The sequence below is a fragment of the Staurois parvus genome, unplaced genomic scaffold (genome assembly GCF_062004578.1).
Source record: "Staurois parvus isolate SC_StPar_1 unplaced genomic scaffold, SC_StPar_1.0 ptg000446l, whole genome shotgun sequence".
NCBI classification, from domain to species: Eukaryota; Metazoa; Chordata; class Amphibia; order Anura; family Ranidae; genus Staurois; species Staurois parvus.
Genome location: NW_028318242.1, coordinates 2,007,155 through 2,020,490, shown reverse-complemented (window position 1 = coordinate 2,020,490; position 13,336 = coordinate 2,007,155).

Here is a 13,336-nt window from a genome sequence, read left to right as displayed (position 1 = left end):
GTTTTGTTTGTGTTTTTACATAGCAGTTCACAGGATTGGTCACTTCACAAAGTTAATTTTTAATTATTTTATCTCCACTTTGAGTGGTTCCATTGTCCACTCTTGGATGCCTGGGAAAGCTGACCATTAGAAGCTTTCGATACTGTAGTAGTAGTAACAAGAACACATTCAATAATTTGTGCATTTTTTTAACAGAAATGTAGCATTATCCCCTTAGGAGTTGTTGGATCATTTTCGAGCTCCCTGTTGCTATGGACTCTTCTCTCAAAGCCCAACCCTTGCTGACACCCCCATTTCCTCTTAACCAGAATACATCACCACCAGAAAGTAAACTCACACACAGATTGTACTAAACTGGTAGGAGGTTGTAGTGAATTTCAATGAAGCTTGGGTACACAGCATAGATAAGGTCAGTTGTTACTTGTGACAACTTTAAACAGAAAAAGGCAACACTTATCACAGAGTTACAGCTAGTGTTAGCAGGCCTACTTTTTCAGAAACTATCCCCAATACCTTCAACCTGAGGTGGCTTTACCGTCCCCAGTTAGCACAAGAGCCATCAAACAGGTGCACTAGCTCACTTTGGGCCCTCAGGATCTCATGGCAGGGAGATAGCCTGAAATGAGAAAAGAACTCTTTATCTCAAGACAACCAATATTCTCTTAAAAGCAGTGAAGAATCTTATTTGCGCCTCATAGGGCCCACTTGGTGCACAATGAGAAGAAATGTAAATAATGGCTCTCTGAAGAACAAATGCACTAAAGGAAGGGAGGAACAGCACTCCCCCTGCAGGAAGCAGTTTACTGCTGTAATATTCCTTTAAAGCACTGGTCCCTAGTAGATCCAAAACAATAAGATGTTGAACTGAAAGAAGTGATTATTGATACAGGGCAGCTCCTCTTTGACCGCAAGATTATTGGCACAATTGGAAAAGGTCTCTTTAAAAGGGTAAATTGATGATGTAGTGACTCGGCCATGATTCGATCTGCAGGATGGCTGTCCTGCTATCAGTGCTGGTGTAAAGACTGTGTTAAGCATGTTCAGGCAATAGCAGCTGGAGGAACTAGGCCACAACTTATAATGGCTATATGCTATGTCCGCACTGCATGGAGGAAATGGCAACTGTGGAGCAAATGTCAGTGTTCTTTTCCCTAGGCAAGGCTTTGCACTCTCTCAACGAGGTATGGCATCTGGTGGATCCTTGCAGTCTTTCCATTTCTCCAGATGGGACACACTGTAACTCTCTGATCTCGCCTGCAGCATTCCATCTGGTCTCCTGCTGGCAGATCAGCTCTCTGGATCAAGCCGCAAGGTTAGCAATCAGCAGATTCTCTTTGTCTCTCTTCTCTCTCCTTCCACGGCCTAGTCCAGTCCTCAGGTGGTCAGCACGCTCTTCTCTTGAGATCTCTCCCCTCTCACTTCCTGCCCAGTCTCCCAGGCATTGATATATATGCCCCCGTCCATACGCCAGCTCCTCTGGGAAATGTAGTTTCCAAATGCACTGCTCCTTAGTAAAGTCCTGCAATTCAGCATACAAGTTCCATATGGCTGTTTTTCAACATGTAAACGCTACTGTTCTACAGGACACTGCCATCTAGTGTTGACTTCAACATCCTGCATTAGACATTTATAGCAGGGCGTTACACATATGCCGTAGAAATCTATTATATGACAAGAAAGAATAACAAACACCATAAAAAACATGACCCATGCCATAAATTATTTTGTAAACTGAAATGTACTTTTCATAACATCTAAAACATGCCTGTATGTAAAAACATGACCATATATGTGTATTATGCTGTAACTTGGCATGTATTTTCTTTATGCCAGGAAGCAGTGGTATGTACGTATAATAGAGGTGATTCTCTGCTACTAGTCAGATGTCTTGATTTAACAGACTGCACATGTTGACACATTTATATTCAAGCAAATTATAGAATTCCAATTCACTTGCAAGGTATCTGATCTGTCTTACTAATAGCATACTGTGGACTGATTTGCGTATCTGTCATTTCCATGTGTGATTTAGAGTATATATTCAATACAAAATGCAATAATCTTGGTTGTTGTAATTGGTATGCTGTTATTTCTGTAGACAGTATCCTTGTTGAAATTGAACTTGTCTCCAGTAACCTCTTAACAGTGTGTATGGATGGGTGAGCAGCAGCAGGTGAGTAAAATCTCAATGTCACATTCTAGACTCTGGGCCAAATTACTGTTGCTGTTTTTGTAGAACAGTTTTACTCACAGAAGGGAGAGGTATGTGAAATAAAAAACTAAACTAAGATAACAGTTATTTTCTAGATGTTGGTCCTCCTGACCAATTTTCTAAAGAATGCCATGAATGTCTAAGGGAAAAATCTGTGATGGACATTTGATGCAAAAAACTACCTTGAGATACATTTGTAATCAGCTTTATGTTACCTATTGCTCGCTGAGATTTTTGTAGGCAAAATGTATCATATCTGCTGTTCAGACATGTAGGTGTTAGGATCATTTTACCTTTTTTATTATATATTGGGATTAATGTATTGTCACAAGTAAATAGCAGTGTGTCTGGCATGGCTTGATTGAAAAACCAGTAGTCAGGAATATTAAAAAAAAAAACTTACTATTATGAAAATTATGCAGCTGGATGGCACTTCAAATGTCATTATGGGGGGGAGATCAAGATACAAAATAGAGGAGCTCATCATTAATCGCTGCTAAGGAGTTAATAAAGCAAGGTAAAGTTTTCACTTTTAAGCCAGGCACTAATATAGCACCCCTCAAGTTTAGCTAAGGGGAGCTAGTTAGTTTTTTAGGTAGTGGGGGAGTACCAGCCTGGGATGGGTTATTGTAGGTCAGGGCTGAGGGCTCTGCAGGTCACTTCCCTGATACCCTGCACTAGAAGCTGGAGAGGTTTCTAGAAGGCAGTGTTTGGGTGTGAGGAGGGGCTGATCTGCATACTTAAGGGATCTTGGCCAATCTCCAAGCAGGAGGTTTGGCATATAACAGGACAGCCCTTAAGTATGAGAGAGCCTGATCAGCAAGAGGAGTAGTGTTGGGTGGAAAATGGAGTGAAGGCTGGAGTGTGGAGCCTGGGAGGGGGCTCAGGGATGGGGTCTACTTACAGGCTGGTGCTGTACAATGGAGTTTCCACTGTACCACTGTCTTCCAGAAAAGACAGGCTGAACATCAGGGAAGGAGTCAGCTCAGTGAAAGGTCTGAAGGCAGCCACCTACCCATTGAACTATCAGGAAGGACAGTGTGAGTAACCTTACACCCCCTGGGTGGGATAAGGGGAGAGGGTAGTTAGGTGGAGAACCCAGTTAGCTCCTTATCTGGGACTGTTTCTTAATTTGGCAATTTCTGTGTTTCCTTGCCCAGGGATACCCTCAGGCAGCTGGGTGAAGAGTAGGATTCATCTGGGGTCTGAGGAGGCACACCAAGTTAAAAAACCCTTAATAAAATAAAAAAAACAAGCTCGAGGACTGTTTACTGTCTCCAGCTTGCAGGTGTGGAAGAAAATACCTAAGGGGGGAGTGCTACACTAAATTATTTATCCTTTAAAGTTGGTGTAAAATGTGAATTTGCAGTGCAGGGAAATGTATTCCGAAAGCATGGTAAAAATGAATCCTTGTTGCCAACAGTAGATGGCCAAGGTTTAGAGCCTGTATTTACAATTAACTGCCATGAAGCAGGCTAGAATTTGTGTGTCAGCTTGTAGACTGGGGCCCTTAAATATGCCCATAATCAAATGGCCAGGCAAAGTATTATATAGCAGACCAGTGTAGTCAATGACCCAGGTGAAAGTTTAAGGTAGGTGGCAGACAATTCGGAACTACTGTCCATGCTGAGTTGTGACTAGGAACAGCCAAACAGAAGCAGATACAAGAGGACAAGTGGTAACCAGAGTAACAGAACAGGACAGTCACAGGAAAGTCCCGAATGACAGATGTTTGATCTTGCCACGTAGATTGAACCAGACTTAAACAGCACCAGAAAAGTGTTACAAGGGAGCTGCAGTGTACCCATGCCTGGTAAAAAGACCCACCTAAAGCACAGAAGGCACAGGGGAAGAGATACAGTAGTGTGGAAATGAAACACTGGCAGGTTGCAAAGGTGAGCAAAGAGCTGTGGCTTGTTACTTTGGTTAAGCATTTTCTGCATAAACTGACTCAAAAGACAAGAATGCAGGCCATAGCAAATCCGAATTGTTCCTTGTTTGAACTATACCATCCATAGCTACCACAGTCTACTACATCTGAAGTACATAGCACCATGGCACAGATTTTTTTTATCCCAGTGGGCTTTAAGATCCAGACAAACTTAATATATGTAGCTTCTCCTTTCTAGAAAAAAATTGGGATCGTATTTGGATAATGCTGGATGGTAAAAGAAGAGGGATGTTTAAGTAGAACAGTATATGAAAGAGACATTTTTTAGAATGCTAGTACCTACTATATATACAGTTGTACTCAAAAGGCTACATACCCTTGGAGAATTGGCAATATACAGTATTTACCATTTTTTAAAAAACATGAGTGAGCTGGCAAAACACATTTCTTTTATATGTTATAGGATTCATATTCAACTGTAGGTCATAACAGAATGGCACAATCACAAAACAAAACAAAACATGGCAACTAGTAAACAAATGAAATGGCCTGTGTTCAAAAGTCTACATACCCTTAGTTCTTAATTATGTGTATTGCCTTCTTTAGCATCAATGATAGCATGCAGTCTTTTGTAATATGAGGCCCCGAATTCTTGCAGGTGTTATAGCTGTCCATTCGCCTTGGCAAAATGCCTCCAGGTCATGCAAGGTTTTTGGTCGTCTTGCATGAACCGCACGTTTGAGATCTCCCAAAAGTGGCACAATGATATTAAGATCAAGAGACTGCGATGGCCACTCCAGAATCTTCACCTTTTTCTGCTGTAACCACTGGAGGGTCAACATGACCTTGTGCTTAGGGTCATTGTTGTGCTGGAAAGTCCAAGAGCGCCCCATGTGCTGATTTCCTGCAGAAGGATGCAAATTGTCCACCAGTATTTTCTGATAACACACTGCATTCATCTTGCCATCTATTTTCACAAAATTCCCCGTGCCTTTAGAGCTCACCCCCCCCCCCCCCCCGAAGACATCAGTGAGCCACCACCATGCTTCACAGTGGGGATGTATTCTTGTCACTATAGGCCTTTTTTACTCAAATTTGGCAGTCACTCCAGATTACAGTGTGGCAGAAGCTGTGAGGTCTGTCAAGGTGTTGTCAGGCATATTGTAAATGGACTTTTTTGTGGCATTGGTGCACTAAAGGCGTCTTTCTGGAAACTCAACTATGCAGCTAATTTTTGTTCAAGTATTGTTGTATTGTGCTTTTTGAAACAACCACAACATATTTTTCTAGAGCAGCCTGTATTTCTCCTGAGGTTATCTGTGGGTTATTCTTTGTATCCCAAACAATTCTGGCAGTTGTAGCTGCAAACTTTATTGGTCTACCTGACATTGGCTTGGTATCAAAAGATCCCCGAATTGTCCACGACTTATTAAGTTATAGAACAGTACTGACTGGCATATTCAAGGCTGTGGATATCTTTTTTATATCCTTTTCCACCTTTATAAAGTTCCATTAACTTGTTACACAGGTTTTTTGACAGTTCTTTTGTGCTCCCCATGGCCCATCTAGCCTGCTCAGTGCATCCATATGAGACCAAAAAAAACCCTTGACTATTTATACACAGACACTAATTGCAATTTAAAAAGCCACAGATGTGGGAAATTAACCACTTGCCCTCCTGAGGATTTCCCCTCCTTAATGACCAGGCCTCTTTTTGCTACTTGGCGCTGCACTAATTCAACTGATAATTGCGCGGTCATGCAATGCTGCACCCAAACAAAATTTATGTCCTTTTTTTCACAAAAATAGAGCTTTCTTTCGGTGGTATTTGATCACCTGTGCGCTTTTTATTTTTCACGCTATAAACAAAAAAAGACCAAAAATTTTGAAGAAAAACGATATTTTTTACTTTCAGCTATAAAAAATATATAGTAAACTCAAAGTTGGTTATAAATTTAGGCCAAAATGTATTCTGCTCCATGTTTTTGGTAAAAAAATCCCAATAAGTGTATATTGATTGCTTTGTGTAGAAGTTATAGCGTCTACAAACTATGGTATAGATACTGCAATTTACTCCATTTTTTGCTATACAGCGCTGCACTAGTTTAACGGACAATTGTGCGGTCATGCAATACGGTACATAAATGAAATTTACATCCTTTTTTTCCCACAAATTGAGCTTTCTTTTGGTGGTATTTGATCACCCGTGTGTTTTTTATTTTTTGCGCTATAAAAAAAATAGTCTGACAATTTTGAGGGAAAAAAAACAATATTTTGGACTTTTTGCTATAAAACATGTCTAGTAAAAAAAAATTAAAAAAATCAAATTTAGTCATAAATTTCTGCCAAAATGCATTCTGCGACATGTCTTTGCTAAAAGGAAACCCTAATACGTGTAAATTAATTGGTTTACGTGAAAGTTATAGCGTTTACAAATGGTGGGAAAGATACTGGGATTTTTAATTTTTTTTTATACTAATAATGGCGGCGATCAGCGACTTATGGCGGCGATCAGTGACTTATGGCGGCGATCAGCGACTTATGGCGGGACTGCGGGACTGCGGCGGACATTCTGACATTGGGGGGGAACTGACTTGGGGTCACTGACATCCCCAGTGACACCAATACAGTGATCAGTGCAAAAAAAAAACACTGACACTGTACTAATGGCACTGGGGAGGAAGGGGTTAACTTTATTATGCAGTGAAAGGGTTAACTGTGTGGGGGGAGTGTTTTACTAGGGGGCGGGGTGTGTACTGCACAGGGAAACACTGATTGGGAGAGATAAACTCTTCTTTCCCGATCAGCCTGTCAGGAGCTGTCAGGGAACTGACAGAAAGCACAGCTACTGCAGCCCTGCTCTCTGTCAGTGATTGCCGCTAATCGCCGGGACACAGCTGGTAACGATCGGCTGTGACCCGGCGACTGACATCCTTAAATAAGAGACATTTTTTTGGCATGATCAGTCATATTTGCAATATCAATGCTAAAATTTCATGATTTCTGCCAGGGTGTACAAACCTTTGAGCACAACTGTGTATATACTGTATGTATATATGCTTTTGTAAGGAATGAAGGGTGATTATGTTTAAAGCCATTTTTTTTCAAATATTTTCAGACCAGTAACTCCCTTCTACACCATCGTGACTTATGTCATGTCAAAGTGCCACCATTAATGATGCTTACCATGCTCCTAAGCATAACCTTGGAGAGCTCTGCTCTGCTTCTCCTGCTGGATATCTGTAAGAGAAGCCCCTGTCCTCACAGAGATCCTACATCCAATTCACTGTGCTTTCCAAAAAGGCCTCAATTTGGAAAGAACAAATTTTTAGGTAAAATACTTCTAAAGTTGTGGCTGCTAGGTAGAAAAAGAACCACAGGTATTTAGGGTACTTGCACGCAGTACTGTGTGCATATGCATGTATGCGAGTGAAATACTGACTGGCAACCCAGATTTCTATATTTTTGAACACATTTTTCCTCAGCTCATGTTTTCACACTTGTGTGCACAGGCACATTGAAAACAATGGTCTGTGTTTAGATCGGTAAAAAAGAACGGTCTGTATGCCTGGAAACACTCTGTACTTTGGCAGTAGAGTGCAAGAGGCCTAAAGTGGTTGTAAAGGCAGGTTTTCTACCTTCATGCATTCTATGCATGACGATAAAAAACCCTCTGCATGCAGCTCCTCCCAGCTCCCCCCTTATACTTACCTGAGTCTGATCTCTACCCAGCGACGTGCAGGAGAGCAAAGGCTCTCTCTCATTGGCTCAGACACAGCATTGGCTCCCAACACGGTCAATCACAGCCAATGAGGAGGGAGCAGAGGACATGGCCAAGTCGCGCTCTATGTGTTTTATTTTTTTTATAAACACACAGAGCCGACGCGGTACAGAGTACACACAAGGGCAGCCAGAGCAATGGGGGCACTCGGTGGGGGGTGGGGGAGGAGCCACGAGCTCTGGTGGGGAACGAGAAGAAGAGGATCAGGGTTGTTCTGTGCAAAACCATTGTAAGAGCAGGTAAGTACAACATGTTTGTAATTTATTTAATTTTCTTTTAATATCTACCTTTACAATTACTTTAAAGTGTGCAATGTATCTTCTTCTGGCCTATATCTACATAGCGGGTCCTACCCTTACTTACACAAAATGATTGTGTACCTCAGTAGTAGAGAAAGCACGATCTGAGAAATACTGCCTTTATCAGGTTCCCCTCACCCTAACTCAAGGTTAAGGTAAGTCCAACCAAAAGCGATATTTCAGGTACAGATTGAGACTAGCGAGCTTATTATGCATATAATTGTGCAGCTTAAGTAAAATTAAAGTAATGTAATGACACAGGATATAGGGAAAAATGTTTAAAAAATGCACAGTAACAGGTATCAACATGCATAAAAATGCATGTAAATCTGAACAGGCTATTACTGGCCTCTTAATCTCCCGCAGCTAGATCTCCTGGCTCTTTCCATCCACTATGAGGTGTATCCACTTTTTCTGTCATTTTTCCATTTTATAAAATAATTTGAAGCTTGAAATGGAGCAGTGGGACCCCAAAAGATGGAACACATGGAAGTGCAGAACTGGGAATTCAAAATGTACAGTACTTGAAAAAGAAAGTGTTTGTGTAACTTCTTAAACCGATAGACACGATAGAATATCAGACGAATGATCTTTTTTTCCTTTTGCATGCTAGTCTCATATCGAAAAATGAAGAGGTTACTAAAGATATGAAAATTGTGGTATGACAAAACACAACTTTGAAAGTGATGTAATGTATTGTGTTATATTATAATGTATTTGTTTATTTCCAAGCATGCGTGGTCTTGGTCTTCCAATTTTTTTAGACAAATACTGTACTGATTAAACCAAAATCATTGTCTCTGCTATTGTCCAAGAAAATATCTGTGCTTGTCCCTTCTGATACTGTTGCATGAACTTTCGTGATTGGCTCTAAAAAGCTGTGTACTAATCAGGTTATCGTACGATCCCTCCGAAAACAATTTTTGTCATCTGATTTTCTGATTGCTTGTGCTAGGTATAAGACTTGCCCAACAATGAAAAACATTAGTTCTGGGTATAATGACCCTTAAAAGATGTTACCTTCTCTTCTAGGTTGAGCTAAATTTTACTGCTAGCACTTTGTTAAACAAAGAAGTGTTTTCCGGTTGGAAGTTGGGTGCTTCAGTGGGAAAGCAAAGTGCATTTTCAGTGAGCACATTATTTTGATTCATTATAGAGTGTTTACTCTAAATTAATTTTTATGTGAATTTCACATGTTTACAAGCTCACTCTTATTTATTTCAGGTACTTATATAGCACTGTCAATTTACACAGCACTTTACATACATATTTTGTACATTCACATCAGTCCCTAACCCTCAAGGGGTATACAATCTAAGGTCCCTAACTCACATTCATATACTAGGGCCAATTTGGACAGGAATCATTTTTACCTACCAGCATGTCTTTGGAGTGTGGGAGGAAACCAGAATACCCAGAGGAAACCCACAAGCACAGGAAGAACATGCAAACTCCATGCAGGAGGTGCCATGGTTGGGACACAAACCCATCACCCATTTACTGCAAGGCTGACGTGCTAACCATTAAGCCACTGTGCCGCCAACACTCTTCCATTGGTTTTCCTGTTCTTGCTCAATCGTGTTTATTGACAATTTCTTATGTAACACAAAAACAGCAGGGCTGAGGCCCCATAAAAATGATACACAACAAAATATAAGGAAATATTAAAGTGATTGTAAATGCTCATTTTTTCACATAACAAACTGGTTTATACTTACCTTCTCTGTGCAATGGAAAAGCACAAAGTGGCCCTAAAGCTCTTCTTCTCGGGTCCCGGCTCCTCCCCTCCACTGAGTGTCCCCATAGAAAGCCACTCTCTATGGGGGCACTCATATAGGCTTACTCCCGATCCTCACTGTCTGCATCTATTGATGGGAAGATAGATGGGAGTAAGAGGGAAGGAGTTCTCCCGACAGATCTCAGAAAGATATAGACCACTGAAAGAGCACTTTGGTTCAGCTGGAAATATGAGATCAAGGGTGACCATATTTTCAGGAACCTTTTGTAGGTGCCCGATGAAATAGCTGATAGCTTCTCAATAATCATGGTTCCATTCAATCCTGAAGGAACTTCAGAGAAGTTTAACACAGAGGACTTCCAAGAATTTGCTACCGTCTGCTTTGTGGTGGCAACTATAAAAGTGATAAATTTCGCTGCAGGCCACAAAATACCCTCAAGGGGCTTGTTGGTGTAGATCAGGATATACGGGAATCTGCAACCTTGTCTTTTGGGTTTTTTTTGTGTTCTAATATGTTGTAAATAAAGAAGGATCCAACAGAGGGAGATCTTCATTTCACTCTGATCCTTCCCTGTTGAGATAAAAATTATTGTATTTACCATGTTGGTAAACCAATAACATACAGACTGGCACAACTGAGAAGGCATGCAGTGGCATACAGTATATTTAGAATTAGCTTTTGGTTAAAGTATGGGAGAGTTAATTAGAAACTGAAAGTTTGTGTTTTTTTAACCCTTGTATACTCATACTCACTTGTCCACATGTAAGGCATTTGAAGTAATTGTACCCCCATTAGTAGGTTACCAGCCTTTCTTTAAGGCGAGTCACCTGCTTCTGGGCACAAAGGGTGTGCATCAGCTAAACCCTTGTAAGAATAAATACATATTTTGCACATTTACTGCTGGCTTACTCATTTTAGGCAGTTCAGTTTGTATCCCTAGGCTTAACATACACTATATTGCCAAAAGTATTTGGACGTCTGTCTTTACACGCACATCAACTTTAATGGCATCCCAGTCTTAGTCCATAGGATTCAATATTGAGCTGGCCCACCCTTTCCAGCTATAACAGCTTCATCTATTCAGGGAAGGCTGTCCAAAAGGTTTAAAAGTGTGTCTATGGGAATGTTTGACCATTCTTCCGGAAGCGAATTTGTGAGGTCAGGCACTGATGTCAGACGAGAAAGCCTGGCTCGCAGTCTCCACTCTAATTCATCCCAAAAGGTATTCTATCAGGTTGAGGTCAGGACTGTGATTAGGCTAATCAAGGTCCTCCACCCCAAACTCGCTCATCCATGTCTTTATGGACCTTGCTTTGTGCACTGGTGCGCAGTCATGTTGGAACAGGTAGGGGCCATCCCCAAACTGTTCCACAAAGTTGGGAGCATGAAATTGTCCAAAATGTCTTGGTATGATGATGCCTTAAGAGTTCCCTTCACTGGAACTAAGTGGCCAAGCCCAACCCCTGAAAAACAACCCCACACCATAATCTCCCCTCCACCAAACTTTACACTTGGCACAATGCAGGCAGGCAAGTACCGTTCTCCTGGCAACCGCCAAACCCAGACACATCCATCGGATTGCCAGACAGAGAAGCGTGATTCATCACTCCAGAGAACACATCTCCACTGCTCTAGAGTCCAGTAGCGGCATGCGTTACACCACTGCATCCAACACTTTGAATTGCACTTGGTGATGTAGAGCTTGGATTCAACTGCTTGGCCATGGAAACCCATTCCAGGAAGCTCTCTACACACTGTTGTGCTAATCTAAACACCACATGAAGCTTAGAGGTCTTTAGCTATTGACTCTGCAAACAGTTGGCGACTTCTGCGCACTGTGCACTTCAGTATGCGCTGACCCCACTCTGTCATTTTACATGGCCTACCACTTCGTGGCTGAGTTGCTGTTGTTCCCAGTTGCTTCCACTTTGTTATAATACCACTAGCAGTTTACTGTGGAATATTTAGTAGCAAGGAAATTTCACAGTTGGACTTATTGCACAGGTGACAACCTATCATGGTACCACGCTTGAATTCATTGAGCTCCTGAGAGTGACCCATTCTTTCACAAATGTTTGTAGAAGCAGTCTGCATGACTAGGTGCTTGATTTTATTTACCTGTGGCCATGGAGGTGATTGGAACACCTGAACCCAATGCACAGTGACTAAATGGCTAGCACTTCCGCCTGGCTGTACTAGGGTCGTTGGTTCAAATCCCAACCACGGCACCATCTGCCTGGAGTTTGCTTGTTCTCCCTGTGCCTGCGTGGGTTTCCCTCCACACTCCAAAGACATGTTGGTAGGTTAACTGTATCCTATCCAAATTGGCCCTAGTATGAATGTGAGTTAGGGACATTAGATTGTACACTCCTAGAGGATTAGGGACTAATGTGAATGTACAATATATGTGTAAAGTGCTGTGTAAATTGATGGCGCTATATAAGTACCTGTAATAAATAAAAATAATACATTTGGAGGGGTGTCCCAATACTTTTGGCAATATGTATGCTAACAGCAATGAAACAAACAACAAACCAAGGTTCATTTAAAAAAAATGAAAATACAATTCCAGCTAATAGCATTTTTTTGCATTGCAAATAGTAAGAGATCTTTTCTCACAGATTTAGGCTAAATGTTCTAAATGTACTCATAGACATAGTTACACTTCAAGAAGTAACATTCATTGTGAGACTTTATGGATAGATTATTGTCCTTGTCTATAGCTCTCTTGCACTTGCTGTAACACCCTTGCAAATGATAGGTCTGTTAATCATAAACAACCATGAAGACATATTACGGGCACCCTGTGGTCTCTGTTATATCCTGTATTTGACAAATGTTTTGTTTTTGAGCATCTGGTCATAGCAGACAGCGAAAATTACTAGAATTCAATTGGGAAACTATTGAGAAAGTAATTAAATTACTGGCTCCACAAGGAACATTATTCTTGGGAATAATTCTACTGGCGGTTTATGAAATCCATGAAAAGGTGCACTTTTACTTTGCTAATGTGGCTCTTTAACATGAAGTCTCCAAAGTTAAATAAAAAACACAATTAAAATTTACTATATCAAATTCTTAAAGTATGTCTCAATCCTTACTGCATGACCTTCAGTTCACTAAAGCACTGTGTACCATAAAAAAAGACACAAAATAAAATACAAATTTTTGCCGATTCCCCTCCCTTCACACCGGGAGGTTGATTTACAAAAGACAAAATACTCAACTACATGAAAGGACAATAAAAAAAACAGTATTTTGGCTTTTGCTCTTGATTGGATGATGAAAGGCAACAGAACTTCACCTCATTCACTAAGCTAAGTGAACAAGAACAATTGAGTACTGTCCTTGGTACTTGGCACAATTCACTAAAGCTTATCGCATGAGTTAAGTCAGTCACATGATCACATATGC